Source organism: Sminthopsis crassicaudata, chromosome 4 (assembly GCF_048593235.1).
Source record: "Sminthopsis crassicaudata isolate SCR6 chromosome 4, ASM4859323v1, whole genome shotgun sequence".
NCBI classification, from domain to species: domain Eukaryota; kingdom Metazoa; phylum Chordata; class Mammalia; order Dasyuromorphia; family Dasyuridae; genus Sminthopsis; species Sminthopsis crassicaudata.
Window position 1 is genome coordinate 106,816,959 of NC_133620.1, and position 20,442 is coordinate 106,837,400.

At 35.9% G+C, this 20,442-nt stretch overlaps 1 protein-coding gene across 6 annotated transcripts in view; it reads right to left on the minus strand.

The window, feature by feature from the left end:
* Positions 1 to 20,442, minus strand: part of KCNH1 (potassium voltage-gated channel subfamily H member 1) — a 610,670-nt gene that overhangs the window by 523,167 nt on the left and 67,061 nt on the right. For 5 of the 6 annotated variants that reach the window (XM_074309074.1, XM_074309077.1, XM_074309072.1 and 2 more), the window contains one exon: positions 8,141 to 8,290. The exons of the other annotated variant lie outside the window; for it this stretch is intronic. The gene's annotated coding sequence lies outside the window, so the exon portion shown is untranslated. The remainder of the gene's footprint in view (positions 1 to 8,140; positions 8,291 to 20,442) is intronic. 6 annotated transcript variants of the gene reach the window in all.

Below are 20,442 nucleotides of genomic sequence, written 5' to 3' on the forward strand. Positions count from 1 at the left end.
TAGTTACTCTTATGATTCTCATTCTTATTTACTTTTTTATACTTCTCTTGTCTCCTTTGTTGATCCAATTTTCTACTTAGCTCTAATCTTTTCATCAGCAACAATTAAAAAACCTCTATTTGTTAAAGATCCATTTTTTTCCCTGTAGAATTATATTCAATTTTCTTGAATAGGTTATTGTTGATTGTAAGCCTAGATTCAGAAAAGAGAAGTGCTCCTGGTTAAGGGAGTGTGGTTTGTTTTTACTTCTGTTCTTGTTGTATTTAGTATAACACATCTCTTTTTGAGTTCATTTATGTTAATTAAATATTGTTATATTAATCAATGAAATTAAGGAGATATTGATTGAAATCATTGACTGATTCATAAAGAATACATCAGAATGAAAACTAAAGCTAATAACACTACAAAATTACTGCCAATCCCTCAGATATCTCAGGGATATCTATAGAAGGAAATAATGTAACCAACAATCAAACTGTAGACCCTACACCAGTATAAGTAAGAGTTGTGATAAAGACCCCCAGAATCTACAAAGGTTACATAATCCAACTCATCTTAAGTTCTGGAGTTTTAAAGGGATTTATCCAAGGTCACACAGAGGGAATATCAAGATAGATATCTGTGTAAGAGTTCCCATGTCTAAGTAGAGATAAGGGATCCTGTAAAGGGCCAGTATTGATTAAGTCCATGAACAGCAAGAGTGCTGGTCCAGGTATTAGTTGAGACCTGCTCACTGTTGGGGCTAGTGATTCAAACTATTGTCTCATCATCTCCCTAACAATGATTTATAAAGACATAGTTGATAAATCTTGATGGAGAAAGCTTGAGACAGGAACAAGACATTTTAATTATATTATTTCCCCTTAACAATGAATTAAGGACATATTTGAGGTAAATACATTACTATGATAATTTCTGCTATTTACTACTCTGTTCTGACAAGTACTTTGGTATTGATAAATATTACAACTATTTGCAATTCTATTGATATTGATGAATATCACAATTATGCTATTTATAATTCTGTGTTGATAAGTACCTTGCTATTGATAGTTAAGATGGATACTGAAATGTCAAAGTATGATTTGTGCATTAACCCTGGAAGGCATATGATGTCACCTGAAGGTCGATGGTATTCATTCACTCTTGGTATTCACTGGAGCTGGACTCCAACAGGACCCTACATGTGTAGTAAGTTCTACAAGTACCAGGGTCTGTCATTGTATGGCTTGAAGGAAGACCAATTAGACATCTCCAAGGGATGCTTTCATTCTTGCCAGGAAAGGAGGCAATCAGTTGGAGCCATAGCCCATTCTCTTCTCCTCAAAGTGAGGGAGTACTGAGCTAGATATGTTCATTTGCTCCCTTAAATATTCTCAGTCTGGAAAATATTATCAGGTTCCATTTAACTTCTGACCACTTTGTCACTTGGAGGGAGGGGGGACCTCAATCTCTATATACATTTCCCACAAAAGCCAGTTCCTCTATTATGAAGACAACTAGAGAATAGCCATTTATCTATTTTTAAAAAAAGTCACAAAACAAATTAGAAAAGATAGTATATACCAGACAATACAAAGTAAAGCAACCAAGAGAGTGTAGTAGATCTCACTCAAGGGGAAACTTCCTGAAGTCTTCCAATCAACAAACTAGGAATAGGTACATGTTGGAACAGCCTGCTCCTCTGATGTATTCCCAGAGTCTTTTCCTCCAGCAATCTTAATTGGGGTTGGCCTCTTCCATTTTCTCTCTCTGGAGAAGCTATCAGCCAGAAGCACCCAAAGACTTGAAGTCTGTCTAGTTCCATAGAGAACTGGCCCTGAAGACTCCAGAAGAGGGATTTCCACTTAAAGAGACCCTAAAAAGAAATGAAAAAGGCTGGTGCTCCCTCACTTCTCACCAACTCTACTCCATCCTTTGCAAAGAGCAAAGCCTTCATCTTCACCAATAAATAGAGAATCTCATAACAATTGTCTTTGGGACAGAAGTTAACACACCTAGGTGACATCTGTGCAATACCAAATTAAAACTGATTAACAGAGATTGAAAGGGACCAGTGACATGAAATATCAATATTATATATTTAGCAGCATAGCAGTTAAAATTTAAAAGTTAATAGAATTTCAAAAAGAGTTGGACAGAAAGCAATATTAAGGGGGACTTTTCCAACAAAACAGAATAAGATGAAAGAAAAATATAATTAGGAAAAAATTTACATATTTTGACAGAATGCTAAAAAAATTGAGTTCCAGAGTTTAAAAGTAACTCTTCTTTTTATGCAGTGCTTTAAGGTGTACAAAGAAAGTACATATGAGAAAACTGAGAGAGTGAGAAGTTAAATAATTTGTCTGTAATCAGAATATGAGAAACTGAGGCAAGATAAAGATTAGAGAATACTTAATAATTTATTTGAAAGGGAGAGATTTGCTGGGACTAAATGGAACCATGGTTTGGTCCCAGGGCTGAATGAGAATATCGTCTCTAAGAATCCAGCCAACAATATGAGTTCTCAATGACATATATATATATACCCATGTTCAGAGACAGGGGGTAGACTGAGACAGGGGCAGAGTCAGGGAGCTGAGAGCGGGAATGGGACTCTGACAGGGTGGGGTGAGCCTCCAGAGAGGGGGATAACATAAATCAGGGAGAGGCACCCGGACATGGGAAGAGGTATCTTGATAAGACATATCTGATATTCTGATAGCTTGGGATGGGGAGAGGCATTCTGATACATAAAACATAAGATCTTTTATCCTTATGAAATATTCGGATATAGAGGGAGGGGTGGTTTTGCAGGACTGAGCAGACAATTATAAACTGAAGCAGAACACTTAGGGAAACTGAGGCAGGACTGAGTCAGGACAATTAGGGAAACTGAGTCAGGACAATAAAAGAGAACTGTAACATATCAGAAGAATTTATTAATTCATGTTGATATAAAACTCCAAATTATAAAAGCAATCTTTAAATTTTATTAAAGATAATAACAATGCAAATACAACATCAGAATGTATAGGATTAATTAAAGTAGTTCTGAGTTAAATTTACTATCATTGAATGTCTATATGAATGTAAAGGGATTAGGGAACTTTGAATTAGCAGGAATATTGCAGGAAAAAATCAATAACATTAAAACTGTGTGTAGAGCTGGGTTGTTTTTCCTAACTTTTGTTCTTGCTCCTAGTTTTGTTAATTATGGCAATCAGTGAGGATCTTTCTCCATCGTCCTTTCTCACAAAGCTCTTTTGGTTGTTTTTTTAGCAGACTCCTTAAAAATGGGTTTAGGGAACAGGCAAAATTTAATAGAAGTTACAAAAAAAAAATTTTAATCTCAAATCAGTCTAAGGAACTCCAATCAGCATTATACATGAGTGTTCAAAAGAATAGACTTAATCTGACAGGGAGTAATCTCCTGCTTCCATTGATTACCTAAATAAATGCGATGTTTGGCAGCCTTGGTCATGAATTTAAAAGATTGCCTTTATCAGAAAGAGGCTTTCTAGTCATTTTCTACCTCATAGATAGGAATGGAAACAGATGGTCCTGAAGTGTGGGAGCCCAGCAGATGGCAGCAAAGAGCAGCTTGGCAAGGCAAGAAAACCCAGAGCTCAGCAGGGTGCAGAGAGGTGCCATCCAGCAGAGAGCAGAAAGCGGGAGCACGGTGACGTCACCGCGGGCATGGGCAGCTCCACAGAACCCGCGAGGGGTTAGTTACCCCAAGAGCTTGCATGTGTCCTCTCCATTTATGTCTTTTCTGCATTGGTTCTTGTGTATACTCCACAGGCTCTGGAAAAATGAGATTTTGCTCTGCATTTTCCATGGCCACGTGTATCTCTATAGGTATTGATTCTATGTGTGCTCCTTGGTTACATTTATTATTTCTATAAGTGCCTTTCTCCTTCTTAAGAGAAAATGTATCCCATGTGTACATAAGAGGGTCTTTTTTGGGGGGGAGGCACTTTATTTTCCATGTGGTTTGATCAGATGCCTTTCATTTTGACCCAGCAGGCGTGCAAAGGTAATAAAAACATCAGGGGATGTCTGTGACCTATGGCTTTAAATGAGTGCTGAACAAGCGGAGTGCCATATAGCTTTGTGTGGGACGGGTGCCAGACCCCCTTCCCCAAATTAACTAATCAGGGACATCTTCAGGTACAAAGAGAAGCATTTGTTTAGTCCCTACAGAGAGAGGCCCGGCACACCAGAGACACCACAGCTCCCCCTCTGTGCTCAATCTGACCAGCAGGAAGTAGAACACCCAATTAAATCAGGAAGATCCAAGCCTTTTCACTGGATAGTATCTGCTTCCTGTGGGTCCCTCACTTCATGTAACTTCATTAATTTCAGGTGATTTCCTGCATCCCTGGGTTCAAGATCTGATCTGCTGGCTCTGGGAACAGGGATCATGTGACTTGGTCTCAGACTGAGAAAACTTCATCCAATCAATCCCATTCAGCCCCCTCTTTTTCATTCGTTTGAAGATTTCTCACCCCAATATGTATCTTCCACTAGGGCATCTCTGTGACCTGGGCCTTCAGGCTGGTCCCTCTTCATTGTTAACTGTAATCCACCTCTATCATTTAGAACCAATACCTGCCCATCAGTGGAAGCTTTTAGGAACTACTTCAGCTACTCCTGAACTCAGCTAGATCTTGAACTACTCTAATGATTAAGAGCATAAGTAACGAGATATTGCTGCTTAAAGCAATGAGCAGGAATCAGAGACCTCACTTCCACCAACTCCCACTTGGAAGTCTTGGAAACCCAATTATCACAGACCAACAGATTGGCATCTGGCAGCCAGTGTTATGCACAGAACTACAGCACTGCCGAGGCCTGGGGGCCGCAGGTCCGTTGTCACATCATTTCCACCTCAAGCAATCCGGACCCACAATCACTTGGGACCAAGGGACAAAGGTCTCATCTTCTGGAGCTGCTTCAAGCTGACAAGGGGCAGCAGAACTGGCCCTACCTAGTACAAGTAACTTGTAGGTGGCAGCAGTGTCTGATTGCTTAATGTCAGAATCAGGTCTCAGGGGATTTCGGGTTGATCAAGTAATTGGAATTTCACAACTTGGAGTCTGGAAGAAGCAACTTTCATAAGTACAATAAAATTACAAGGACCAAATATGAGCAAAAGAGAAAGAATAAAGAAAAATGTAATTAATATGGAGGTTACTAGGGACAGTAACCAGGAACTCCACCCAGAGGAAGGCTAGGGGTGAAATGAGGCTATCAAAAATGCCTCTCATCCCAACAGCTTTTCCTAGGATGGATACCAAAAAATGTTTTCCCCAAATTCTTGTTTTTGTTTCCTCAAAGGAGTAGGTTGAATGGGTAGAACATTGTGCCCTTCAATGAGTATAATCTCTCCCAGCAAAAACCTAGAGCCTTGGCTTTTACCCAACTAGTACAGGTATTAACAAAACCAAAAGCAGTTTGAAGCTCCTGCAAGGGGCACAAGTGCAGCCTTTATGACAGTCCTTTCAGAATTTACTTGCCTGGGGGCTATATGAGGGAAAGCAGGAATCAGGAGTTGGGAAATTAAAGTTGCCATGGTCAGGGGCAAAGGGACAGCTGATCTGTAAGTCTGCTTCCCTTTACCTGAGGTGAATTCCTCTTCCTTTAGGAAACAGCAGATGCCTCTCTAGGTCCACAGACAGCTGGCACTAATTGTTTTCTCTGCATACTTAATGGGGAATTGTTTGGCTGTCAAAAATCCCCTTTCTTTCCATGTAGCCCCCATGAAAAACACATTTGAAGTCAGTATAGATCTTTGAGAAGTAAGCAAGCAGTCTAGGATAGGGTTCCAGAGACCCCTAGGACCTAGAACCACTTTCCATCAATATACAGTGTAAAAAGCTCTAGGCAGATAAGTTTAGCTTTCAGGGTTCTAAAACAAACAAATAAACAAACAAACAAAAAACCTAAGCCTGATCTGGGCATGCTAAGATTGTCTGCTTCCTCTGTGAACAAAAGGAAAAGTGGGAGTGGCCCCAAATACTTAGGCAAAGTAGGCCTTCAAAGAAACTCTAGCCCCAGGAAGCAAAAGAGTTAAAGATTTTATTGCAGCAATCAGAGAATCTTCCAGGGCTGAGCTACAGAAATTTGCTATAAGAAGAAAAAGCAGGGACATGATTTAAGTAGTATCAAAACTGGTCCTTCAGGTCTTGACCTGAAAGTATATACAGAATAAAATATCCTTAATGCAGTTTTACTTCAGGTAACTGTCCTAGTTTTTAACAATTCCACCTTAAGTCAGACTCAGGAATAATCAGTTGGGTTCTTATTCAAAAAGAACACCACTGGGAAATTGAGTCAGAAGGAACCTACCTTAAGCAGAGGCCAAGGTCATCTTCCTAATTCATTCCCAAATACTAACTTCCTCCTCTAACAATTTCTTCTTAATAGTTTGTGGCATATACCTTTCAGATAGCGGATCACTGGCTTGATGATTACCTGAATTTAAAACTCCAAATAAATATCAGCTGCAGTCCCACAACATTTTATCTCTAATAACAATTCTCATTAATCAAAGCTTCAGATGAATCTAACTCTCAAGGATCACAGTAAGAGATTCATAGCTTATTTTTCATATCTAAGTAGATGGTTCAGTTCAACACAAATCATTTTGCTTTTAAAATGCCCAATACATAAAAAAATTCTAAATTGCACATTGTCCATAACAGAAACATGTTCAAAGGGACAAAGGCAAAAAACTGTTATTCTCAGAGTCCCTTTAAATAATGGGTACAATTTTAAGATGATTCAATACAATCAATTAAAACTCATACAGAATAAAGAATATCTTAATTTCACATAAAAGAGCCTTACCAAAATTAATAATTTCTTCATTCTTGAAAAAAAATGTTAAGTCAACTTCCTCCAATTGAGGAGTCCCTATAAACTTTTTGGAAATAGCTCTATCAATTTATCAAATCAGATTAAAATTCTGCTCTAGGTGTTTTGTTATTGTATTCCTTAAACAAAGAGACCATTATGCACTTAGATAAACATTAAATAATTTGCTGAAGACAGATGAACACCTTAGTAGAAATAAATTGCTTTCAGAAAACTTGTGGTTCTAACAAACCTCTTAGAGTAGCTATAGACTTGAAAAATAAAAATAAAACATTCAGTTATTAACACCATGTAAATGTAGGCTGTTCCTTTAAACAATATAAGCAATTAATGTTTCAACCAGCAAGGGGGGAAGGGGATGGAAGGAGAGCTCCAAAGAGCTGCAGTTTGTTAAAATGTGGGAGAAGGAGGAAGTCAGATTGTCACCTAATAACCTAATCTCTGCTCCACATGGCATTTCTCCTAACTCCACCTGCTTCCCAACCCCCACTTCTCAGAGCTAACCTTTTTTAGGTTGCCAAGTTCCCAGGATCCAGTCTGCCAGTCAAAGACATCTCATGGGATGTCACCTTTCCCCTGACAACATACCATCTAATTAGGGGAATACAAGCGTGACCTCCACTAAGGTAAGCTACCAAAACTTTGTTTTAATAACCTATATTTTAACTTAAAATCAAATCAAATACAGCTTTCTAACAAATTCTAGCTCACAGAATAGATATGACAAAGCTATTCTGCACAGACAAAAACACATAAAAATTACATGGAAGAGAACTATCCCTTCTCCACACACAACAGAAATACCCTATCAATTGTACTTTTTTTTTCCTTTCTTTTTTACTCCAAAGATTTGAGTTGAACTGCCCCCCTCTCTCCAGAGCATCCAGTTTTACAATCTGGTCTTCTGTAACACAGAGTCATCCCTTTGGTATGATCAAGCTCGAAAGTAGTCACCTAGTTTCCAAAGCCAACCACAGAGTACTACTATCCTATGTTGTTAAAAGGACTTCCTTCCTGGCTCACCCAGGAATCCTAGCCCTATCTCTGGGAAGCCACAGATCTCGGACGAGCCCCCAAAGACTGTGTATGATGGGTACAAGAACTCCCTTTCCCAAATTAACTTATCAGAGACATCTTCAGGTACAAAGAAAAAGCATTTATTTAGTCCCTGCAGGGAGAGGCCCAGCACACCCGGGAGGCATCCCAGATCCCAGTGTGTTCTATCCAACCAGCGGGAAGTAGAACACCCAATTAAATAGGAAAAAAAACAAACCTTTTCATTGGATAAAGTAAAAGGACATAACAATCCTTGACCAATGGTCACCAATGTTGTCTGTTTCCTGTGGGTCATGTCACTTCCTGTAACTTCATTAACTTCATGTGACTTCCTGAATCCCAGTGTCCAAGACTTGATCTTCTGGCTCTGAGAATAGAGATCATGTAACTTAGTCAAACTTAGAAAACTTCATCCAATCAATCCCACTCAGCTTTTTTTGGTGTTTCACATGTAGTTGGGGATCCCAGGTACTATAATAACAAAAAGTGGAAAAAGCAGATTAATGAGATTTTTGTATTCTTTCAGCCAACATTTTGCTCTTTTCATAGGATGAAAGCAAATATTGTATGAGTCAATTCAAAAAGAAAAATCTCTGAGTTTGCTATGCACACTTTGTCCACCATTCCATGTATTTTTCTTTAAGAACTTATTGGACTAAAAAACCACAAAACCAGAGGGAACACAGCTTGAGAAATACTGCTCTTGATCAAATGGAAGTTATTAGCATCACAGGCAAAGAAACTACTCCACTTTTATTTAGCTCCCATATCTGGGACATGATGCACAACTTTTTCCTAGCTCCTTCATTACTTGCCCAATAACATGATTTTCCCTTGGTGTCTCCTCTCCGTTATTTGCTTAGGAGAAGATAAAACCCTTTAAATTATTTGGGAGAGGACAGTTAAAAAAAATAATAATTTCTGAGGAAACAGTCATGTCAAGTGTCTTTCTACCACTTAAAATCTACTTATTACCTAGGGTTAACAGTGTAGATTCACATGGTTTAATCTTCTTTTCTAGTGGGAAGCTTATAAAATTTATTAATAAATGAAAATACATTGAAATCTCCTGTAACTTTTATGAAGCCCCCAGCCAGAAGAGATCCTGGCATTTCATCAGGTTCAAACTTTTATCCTTTTTTAAATCTCTGTACACCACAAGCCATTCACTGAATCTCTGTTTTAGAAGTCTTTAGTTCACAAATAAGAATGAAATAATAAAAAGCAGTAAGAATAGATGGGTTTTTTAATCTAGAGTAAGCTGGTTATAAAGTTTTGATTGGATAAATATGAACAGACTTATGGGGGAAAAACATCAAGCAAATATCCACATCTGGTACAGAGGAATAGAAAAGATCCAAGGATTATGAAATCATACTATGGCTTTTTTCAGTCTCCCAAAAAGAAACCATTCATGTCACTAATCCTTCAACTTAGCTGCCCTCTCTACATTTTTGATCCCTTAACTCCATTTTAGGCCTTTGATCACTATCTCTCTCTCCCCTTAAATAATGCTAGTCCAGACTCACTACTCCTAATACTGAAAAATCAGAACTTATGATAAATTCAGTCCCTACTAGAATAGGAAGAAACAATACTGGATTAGATGTCTCCTCACTCTTAAGGTATGTTTCTGAAAACCCATCTTTTCCTACTGAGACCATCTTCAGAATCCTGCTATGCCATATTAATCTTTCAGAGACAAAAGCTAATTAAAGAGTGACTTTAGTGAGCCAGTGAATAGCTTATATTAAGAAGAGATCTAATTCCATGAGTTCTTCCTTTTCTGAGATATACTCTGGAAACCAATTAGGCTTAAATGAAGTACTTTGTTCAACTTTGGAATTACACATCCTAAATTGATTATTTCTGAATATTCCCCAAAACCCACAATGTAAACCATTTTCAAAGTTGTACAACATAGAAATTCATATTCTTAAGTCACAATTTATTTACTGCAATATGCTATGCTTTTGACATAGTGTTAAAGCACATAAAGCTTGCATCATGAAAAGATGGTAGCTTTAATGATTGCCTTATACAGATGCAAAAATAATTATAACAAGTTATTGATCACAATAAATAAAGGTTATCTTAAAAGAACTCTACAAACCCTTTTGAGTTGATGTTTAATACATCATAAACCCAAAGATTTCTTGGTATAGGTATAGGTATAGGTTAACCACTAAATGAAGCATTTCATTTAGTTCAATTTCCTGTTCAATGAAATTGTTTGCATTGTCAACAGCTTAGCTACACAGAGGATTCTGAAGTTGGTTAGTTGTCTACAACCTGCCCAATTTGATCTTAGGCAGATTTTCTCAAATCCTGGAGAAAATATTGAAACATTTATTAGAAAATATAAAATGTTCTCTAGATGACAAGTCCAAGTATTTTCTCTATAGCAGAACAGAAACTCTATGAGTAAAGCTAAAAAGAAAGGAAAGAGGTGTTGTTGGTAGGTAGGTGGCGGGGTGGATAGAGTGTTGAAACTGTCAGAAAGACCTGAATTCAAATCCAGCTTTAGACACTTATGCTGGATCGCCCTAGATAAGTACCCCTCTCTACCTCAACTTCTTCAATTGCAAAACTCAAATAATTACACAGGGTTTTTGTAAGGTTCACATGAGATAAATTTGTCAAATGCTTAGCAAAGTGCTACATACATAGTAGGCACGTAGCAACAAATCCTTTCTTCCTCTTCATTTTCTTCCTGGCATATGGTAACTGCTTAATAACTCCACCCAGTGGTCCAAGAGTTCAGAAATTCAGGTGAATTTAGACTGAATTGAAAGAATTTTTCATTCTTTTCCCCTGTCCCCAATGGCTATGTCAAAATTACCCAATTGAGGACACTCCATCCAGTAGTTGGACATTCAATTTAAGAGTTTAGGACACAGATGAAAGAGCAGAAATACACACTCCAGACATACCAGACACTCCAGACTGATTAAGTATGCCTTGCCTTGCCTCTGGTAGAATTAAAATGGGGCTATGATGGCAAAGAGAAAAAAGACTAGAGCTATGATACCAATGCAAGAAGGTGAAAATTGTTAACTCTAAAGGAATTCACTTACCTAGTTGCAAGAGGAAAAACTTTCTAGGAAGTTTCACTTCTTTATTCTCAGTCATATATACAGTTTATTCTCATGTACAATTCATTTCTAAGTTAAATGATTGCAAGCAAGAGACAGACTCTGCATGGAATAGTTGAAGAAAACTTTAAAAGAGCAACATATCAACAAGCATAAATTAATATTACAACAACAAAAAAAATTAATAGAATAGTAAAGGTTTCCATAGCATTTGTTTAAATTTCTATCAGAGGTAAGGAACTGAGGCACTTTGATGTTGTTCTTGTTGATATCACATATTCTGAAAACAAATGAATACCATCATGATGATCCGTTACTAATTTCATGGACACATGGTATTGTCTTCCCCAATGCTACATAAACATGAATAAAAGTACTGGGGACTCTACCTATATTGGGCAGACTGTGAACTAATACAATAAAATGCATCAGATATTCATGTTTTCTGTACTGCATTTATTCTTTGTAGGGGATGTGTCTCCAGGATTTCATTTCTTACACTGCTTGGGGCTGACAGAGTATTGCTTATTGAGAAAAACCTCTGGACTACGTTGCTCAGAGTTATTGGTGAAGCTGCAATATGCTAACATCACAACAAGAGAACATTGGTTGTTGGGATAGGAACTACAATTAGCTCTCATTTAAACATAAGAGAACTGTTGCACAGACTTATTCTTTCCTTTGTGAAGCTCAGCATGGCATGCCCCTTCCACCACCCTTTATAAGATAAGTTTAAAAAATCAGGCAGCACAAATAGCATAGAGCAAGAGAAATACAAGGCTGATGGGTATGAGTGGACATGGGAAAGGCAAAGGAAGCATGAGTGGACACGGGAATAGTATGACCAAAACATATCCTCACTCTCTCAAGTTATTCCCCAGAGAGCATGTCGTACTACAAGATCCAAGAGAGACGCCCTGAACATAATTATTTCTAACATTATAAGTCACAAGCCCCCACTATAGTGTGCTTTCCATAAAGAGGCAGCCAGTAAAGTGGACTAATAAAATAGCATATTAAGATAAAACATTCTCCTACTAATATACACAGAATCCACAGGAGTGGACATAAACTTTGAATACAATAATAATGACATATATAGAGAGAGAATAGATGGAGGCAAGGTGATTTACAACATTAGAATTGCAGTGACTCAATGCCTGTTTTCTCCTGACCCAGGCCTATCTTCAGCACATTTCTTGATTGACAAGACTCTTCTTGAATCCCAATTCTTTTTTTTTTTTTTTTTTTTTTTTTTTTTGCTGTCAGGGATCATGCACCTTAAAAGGAATCCAGACTTTGAGAAACTGCTTCTCTGTATCTATATCTGTCTGGAGTGTGTATTTCTGCCCCTTCATTTATGTAGTAAACTCTTAAACTTGCTCCCCAACTGAAAGGGATCCACATGTGCAAAAATGTTTGTGGCAGCCATTTTCATAGAAATTGGAAACTGGATGGATGCCCAACAATTGGAGAATGGCTGAATAAATTATGGTATATGAATGTTATAGAATATTATCTTTTATATCTATTATAGAATATTTTATATCTATATCTATAGAATACAATATTATCTGGAAGAAACGACAATTTCAGAGAGGCTTGGAGAACTGATGCTAAGTGAAATGAGCAGAACCAAGAGATCACTATACATGGCAACAAGAAGATTATACAATGATCAATTCTGATGACGTAGCTCTCTTCAACAATGAGATGATTCAAACCACTTGTAACTGTTCAGTGATGAAGAGAACCATCCACACCCAAAGAAAGGACTGTGGGAATTGAATGTGGTTCACAACATGGCATTTTTACTCTTTTTGTTGTTGTTTGGTTGCATTTTATTTTGCTACTCTTTTTTTTTCTTTACTGGTCTGATTTGATTTTTCTTGTGCAGCACAATAATTGTATAAATATGTTTGCATATCTTGGATTTAACTTTATTTCTACCATGTTTTTTAAAAAAGAAAAATACATACTCTCCAGCTACTAGATGAAGTGTCCTCAACTGGGCAAATAATTCCACTGAATTTCAACATGCCATTGGGGATGGGGGAAAAGAGAGAAAAGTTCCTTTCAACTATTAAGTCTAAATTCACCTGAATGTCTGAATTCTTGGACCACTGGGGGGAGCACATTCAGAATGAGTAACTTTGCTTCTAGATACATAGTCAATCCCCTCATTCCCTTAAGAGGTAAAGAGCTGGGTTCTTCTTTGAATGAAGTCAAACTGACTAAGCTGTATTTTAATGATCATTTGAAAGTGTAGCCAATCATTATTTAATCAATGATGTTGCTTTTTTCTTATTCAATCAGAGAGAGGTGTTTATATCTTCCAAAGGAATAATAAGACAGGAAATCTCTATTTCATTAAAATTTCTGAGATAACAGGAAAGCAGTCTGGCATAAATTAGCCACATTTTATATAAATTGAAAATGAATATTTGACCTTAATATTAAAGATCATACCATTAAAATTAGAAAAGAGACAGAATATATGCCTTTTCACAGCTGTAAGTAAACATATAAGAAACAAAGTAGATCCAATGACAAGATATAAAACAGATCATTTTTATTGCATGAAACTGAAAAGTCTCCATACAAATAAAACTGATTGACATAAATTAAGAAGGTCAAATGGGAAACATCTATGTATTAAACTTATTAGATATATAGACAACTAACAACTTTAAATAAGTGCATGTTAAAAGAAGATAAGAGTTCCAAGAGTCAGGGATAAGGACAGAGTATATTCCAATTATAAGGAATAGTCCAGATGAAATCACAGAAATAGGAAATATGTATGAATTACAAAGTTTCAGGAAGTAGTCCAATTTGATTAACTATAGGATTCATAAAAGATATGGTAAGATATATTGGTTTTCTCTGTATATTTAAAGCTTATTTTTATTACTGATTAAGTTCTTAATAACAAAAGAAAATGTAATTTAAAAAAAATAGAAAAACAATAAGAAGATAGGTTAAAGCCAGGCTGTGAAGAGCTTTAAATTTTAATGAAGAGTTTTATCTTAGAAGCAATAAGCAATCACCAAAAGTTTCTGATCATTAGAATGATAGTCACATCAAAATAACTTTAAAAAGTTCTTTTGGCATGTGGAGAACAAATTGGAAAAGAAAGAGACAAGATTTAAGGAAACCAGTTAGGAGGCTATTGCAACAGTTAAAACAAATGGTGATAAATCCCTGAATTAATGTTGTAGTCATTTAAATGGGGAGAAGGGAACAAATATGTGGAGATAAAAAAAAAAAAGATTTGGTATCTTGTAGCATATGGAGAATGAGGGAAAGAGAGAAAGAGAGACAGATAGACAGAAAGACAAAGAGACAGAGACAGAGAGACAGAGAGAATGAGACAGAAAGACAGACAGAGAGACAGAGAGAGAAAGAGACAGAGAGAGAGAGAGAGAGAGAGAGAGAGAGAGAGAGAGAGAGAGAGAGAGAGAGAGAGAGAGAGAGAGAGAATGTATTAATCACTCAATACCTTCCAGACACTGTGCTAAGAACTGGCAACACAAACAGTAGCAGAAAAGATAATCCGAAGTCTTTGAAGGAAGTCATGCTAAGAGAGAAGGAGATGGATAATAGTCCAGGAAAGCTGACCAATATAGTAATCACCAGATTAGAAAAGAGTATCAACAAGATTGAAAAATCATGGAAGCCAAGAAAGAAAATATTCAGGATGGAAGAGAAAGTTTTGTCCAGTCTCTTTACCTAAAAGTTTTGAGGGTAACTGAAGCCAGAGAAGTGAATTAGCCAAAGTCATATGGGTAATAAGTAGCAATTTAGGATATGGACCCATAAATCCCAACTTCTTTATAACAGAATCAACACTGGATTTGGACTTAGAGAACTTCGGTTAAAATCCCATTTCTGAGTTTTACTACCATAAAATACAATAAGGGGCAATCACTTAGCACTGTTCCTGGAACAAGGTAAATGTTTAATTAGTGGTAGTTGACTTGAAATAATCTGTCAAGACTTCTGTTTCCTCATCTATCAAGTAAATGTATTTGGCTTCAGTGATCTCTAAGGTCCCTTCCAATTATAAATCAGTGGTCCTATAACTCCAAATCCAGTACTCTTTCTACTACATAATATTACCCTCCAACATAAAACAGGTCCCAAATTGTATGATTCAGGTTAAAAATACTATGAGATTTCAAAAAGATTGCAATCAAAAATCTTTGGCAGTTAAAAAATAATAGGGAGATCAAGTTCTCAGAAACTATTTGAAACATATTCAACTTGAAATTAAAAAGAATGAACTAAATAAAGAATAAACTGCAATCTTGACCATAAGTACTCTGACTATGTCTATCAATTAGGATTAGATACAAAAGCAATAGATTTCATCTAATATCTTCATGATTTTATACAAAACAAAATTGCTAGTATATGAGTATCAAAGCAATGAGGATTTTAAGGATGAAACTGACTTGGACAGGTCCATATGCTGAGGAAACATAGGTAGTAAAAGTCATACAATATTTATGAAAAGAGCACTACTCTTCAAGACCACGATCATTGGTTTGAATTCTATTTCTTCTACTTACTGCATATGTGATGCTAGATACGTAGCTTCACTTCTTTGTGATTCAATTTCCTCATCTGCAATATAAAGAGATTGAACTAGATGTTTTCTAAAGCTCTTTCTGAATCTAAGGTTTTATGTTTCTATGAAAAGAAACAGAAAAAACAATGAGTTATTTTTTTAAAGTCAGAAGACAGGGATATTTTTTTCAGTTTTTAGGTTCAAGTTAAGATAATACAATAAAATTCTTTAGATAATGTATCTTTTAATTTTTAAATTATCTTTAAACTGTAATACTTAATTAAAAACAAGAAATAGTAAATTATTAAGTCTATGGTAAAGTCACAAGTTGTCCTAACAATCAGTTAATTTTTTTATTAAAATTGCTTAATTTAATTTTGAACTTATTTTTTCTTAAATGGTATTTAATTTAAAGAATAAAACCTATAAATACATGCTTTTCACTGCCACATGAATTCAGTTATTTCTAAATCAGAAAGCATTAGCAGTAAAGGATATCTGTCAACAGCTGAATATCTGGCAGAATATCAAAAGAGGCAGGGCTAACAACCTTAAAAGAGAGTCATCATGTTTATAGAGCCAAATGGGTCAAATTGGGAAGTCTTCATTTTGGATGAGCACACAGTTCGTATAACCATACCTGCTAATCTTGTCCCTTCAAATCCCAAAGCTCCCAAATTGTCAACATATATTTACAGATCTTGGATATACTTTCTTTCATCTGGTCCTTGCCTAATTGTCAAATGTAGATAATCAATTCTTGGCCTCTTGTAACTTGTAGTTATTTCTTAATACATAATATCTATGACCATTAGACCCCTGCTTCATAGAGTATTTCTGGACTAGCCCCTGGTTCCTCTTAAACCTGATTTCATTTCTGAATGAAACCAGTTGAATCCCTACAATCTATAGGGATGAGAACAAAATTTGCAGGTAATGTGGGGCAATTAATAGGCCCTAAGGGAAAGAGAACATTTTTCAAGAAAAAAAGAGATGATTCAAGTCATGACTTGAGAGGATAAATAGAAAGTTGTATATATTGCTGATTCAAACTAGAGTCTATAGGGTAAACAAATTCTGGGGACAATGTATATGCAGGATAGTTTCCCTGGTAGGTGACTACCCCACGTTCAAGGCACTCTTTGTAATATAAGGGGGCATTCATTATGTTATAATTCATAAACTTCCCAACCCCCTAGATCTGTTTACTTTGACTCTAGTTAGCCATAAGATACAAGTAATTCAAAGAAAAAACATTTACTGAAATGGTACAGTAAAAACAGTAGTAGCAAAATTGTTTTCCCATAAACATAGGATTCACATTCTTACAAAAACACACCATGGCAGTGAAAGGAGTGGGCACATATAATTCACTAATAGAGAGTTATATAGAATTCCAACAATCTCCTGGTGATACTATACATGTCTGCAAATTATAGAACACCAGGATGTCAAAAGAATAATTTCATATTACCCAAAAGGAAATGTAAATATGGTGGGTTTAAATAGACTACCACATATTATCAATGATAACTTGTAAGTAAGAAGAAGCATGAATGTATCATTAAGATCACATAAAATTGGAAAAGGAAATGAAATTATTTTGACAAGAGCAAAAAATAATAGATAGATTCCCAAGTATTCCCAAAACATTAAAAAAAAAGTCAGAAGAAATTTTCAGCTAATTATTGCCCCACATTTCTTCTGCTAAACTTCCTGAGAAAGTCATCTACAATGGAGTTATCCATTTTCTTTCCTCTCACTCTTCTTAAATTTTTATAATCCACCTTCTGACTTCATCATTCCACCAAAATTGCTCTGTCATAGGCCCTATTGTCTCTTCTTCCTTTATGCTACTTCACTTGGTGATATCATCAGTTTGCATGGATTCAATTAACATCTCTATGCAGATGATTTTCAAATCTACTTATCTAGCCCTAATATCGATGCTGACCTCCAGTCTAGCATCTCCAACTTCTCAATGGACTCTAGAACTATATATCCTGTGAATATTTTAAACTTAACACATCCAAACTGAGTTCATTTATCTTTTCTCTAAAATTCTCCCTCCTTCTAAACATACTTATTACTGTATACCACCATCCTTCCCAGTCAGCCAGGCTTAAAACCTACGAGTATTCCTTGACTCCTCATTCACTTTCACCCCTTATATCTGATATGCTGTCAAAGTCTGTCGACTTTACTTTCATGATATCTCCCACAAGTTCCCCTCTTTTTCATCTAGACTACCTCCACCCTCATGCAGGTCCTCAGTATTTCATACTTGGACTATTGGTAAAGACATTTGTGTTTCTCTCCTTGCCATAAGTATCTCCCCACTCAAGCCCTTCTTCCATTCAACTAGTTATCAAAGTAATCTTTCTAAATTCCATGTCTGATCATGTCACTCCTCCCCTCAATAAAACTCACTCCATCCTGATTGCCTCCAGGATAATATATAAACTCCTGTTAGGTATTCAAAGAGTTTCATAAGATGCCTCCTCTATCTAACCAAACTTCTCCCACCTTATACCTCTCCCCACCTATTCTGATATCCAGTGTTACTGTCTTACTTCCTGTTCTTTGAGCAAAACACTTCATTTTCTGTCCCTGGCAGTCCTACATGCATGGAATGATTTCTTCTTTATCGCTAAAACAAAGGCAGAGAAGTCTAGCTCTTGGCTTCTCTGGCCAAAGTCAAGTCTCAACTAAAATCTTACTTTCTACAGGAAATCTTTCCTGATTCCCCTTAATTCTAGTGCCTTATGCTGATTATTTTCCATTTATTTTGAATAGTTTGTTTGTTCACTTTGTCTCTCCCGTTAGACTATAAGCTTCGTGAGAACAGAAGCTGTCTTTAACTTTTCTCCATATCCCCAGCACTTAGCACAGTGCCTGGCATATGGTAGACACTTAAGTGTTTACTGACTGGCTGACTAGAGAGTGAAGAGAGGAGACAATAACTTCACACAGCAACATTCTGTAAATTTCTTTGGAAGAATTAGATATCTCCAAAGAAGCAAAATTTCTAGCTTTCATATAGAAGATGAATGGCTAATTGTAAATGGAAGTACAAAAATGTAGAGACAAGGAAGAAGGACCAGTTTGGAAAGGGCTTAAGGATAGACACAAAAAAGAAAGCATGTACTCCAAGAATCCTATCATATCAAACGATATCAAAAGTCCAGGCAGGAGACTGAATTAGGTTATTTTATTTTCATTTTAATCCTTATCACATCTTTAGTTATCCTGCACATTTATCTAGGCTCTCCTAATTATTGATACAAGAAACAAGTTAGCCAAATTTAGTTTCTGAAATTGGGATCTAAACTTGTACCTGATTGGACTTCTTACCCAAACTGGAGAATTTACTTCATCCAAAATCTTCAAGTATGCTGTGTATGATAAACTGGATATAGGTTGAATTTTTCCAATCCTTGAAAAGGACATAATGGTATGATATTCAGAAGGAAGTTAGGATATGAAATAAGTTCACAAAAGAATTCAAAGTTCAGAATCATTTGTACAGAGATAATAGTTGGTAGTTTAAAGGGATGAGGCCTTTCAGAGAGGAAACAGAAACGAATAAGAGCAAAGAATTAGAGCAGCTTGAGTCTTGGAGAACATTTGTATTTGGGTTTTTTTTTTAAGTAAAGCCAGAGAAGAAGGCAGAAAACGAGCATCTGAGAGGTAGCAGGAGAACTTGGGCTCCAAAAAAAATATTAAGAAGGAGAAGGAGGTCAGAGGGAAGGATCAATAGCAGTAAATGTTTCAAAAAGATCAAAAAGAATAAGGATTTATTTTTTTAATATAAATATTTATATATAATTTTTACCACTTAGATCCTCACTGTATCCCCACACCTTCCCAGAAAATCATCATTTGGAACAAAAAAAATTTTTAAAGGAAAAATGTTTGGTACAACAGCAAAATATCAAAAAGTTATATGAAGTATTCTTTCTCCATGATTTCCCACTTCTGCAAGAAGCAAAGGAGGTATCTTCTCATATCTCTTTAAGTTCAAGATTGATTATTATAATTTTGTGGCACTCAGTTTCAATTTTTGTGGTTGCTGTAATCAGGTGTATACTGTTTTCCTGGTTCTACTTACTATATCAGTTCACAGAGATTATTATATTATATTATTATATTATATCAGTTCACAGAGATCTTTCCATGGTTCATATATCCCAATTTATTTGGCTATCCCACAGGTAAAGGGCATCTGCTTTGTTTCCAGTTCTATACTACAACAAAAAGAGCCATTATAAATATTTTTATTATATAAGACATTTTTCCCTTTGATCTCCTTGGAGTATATGTCTTTAAAAATACCAACATTTTATCCACTCTCTGCATAATTCCAAATTGCTTTCCAGAATGGCTGAGGATTTAGTGCACAGTTTCATCAATATCACATTAGCATACCACATTCACAGGATGTGGAAAGCATCTTTCTATAACCTAACATTCACTATTCTCATCTTTTGTCACCTTTGCCAATTTTCTGAGGATGAGGTGAAACCTCAGAAGTATTTTGGAGCATTCTTTCGTGTGATTGTTAATCTTTGGAAATTGATTGAGAAATATTTGTTGATATACTTTGACCACTTACCTACTGGGGACTGTTGTGGGTTTTTTTCATCGACAAAATGACATTTTATTATTCAAAGAACAAGAAAGGCTCATAGAAGAAATTGTTGTTCTTTCAATATATAAAGAACAAAAAAGGTCTTCTAAAAACTGTTCAGTATAGTTTTTAATTTTTATTTTATTTTTAATTTAATGGAATAAAACAATCATTTATACAATATGGCACAATTTTTAAAAAGATGATTGCACATGAAACTA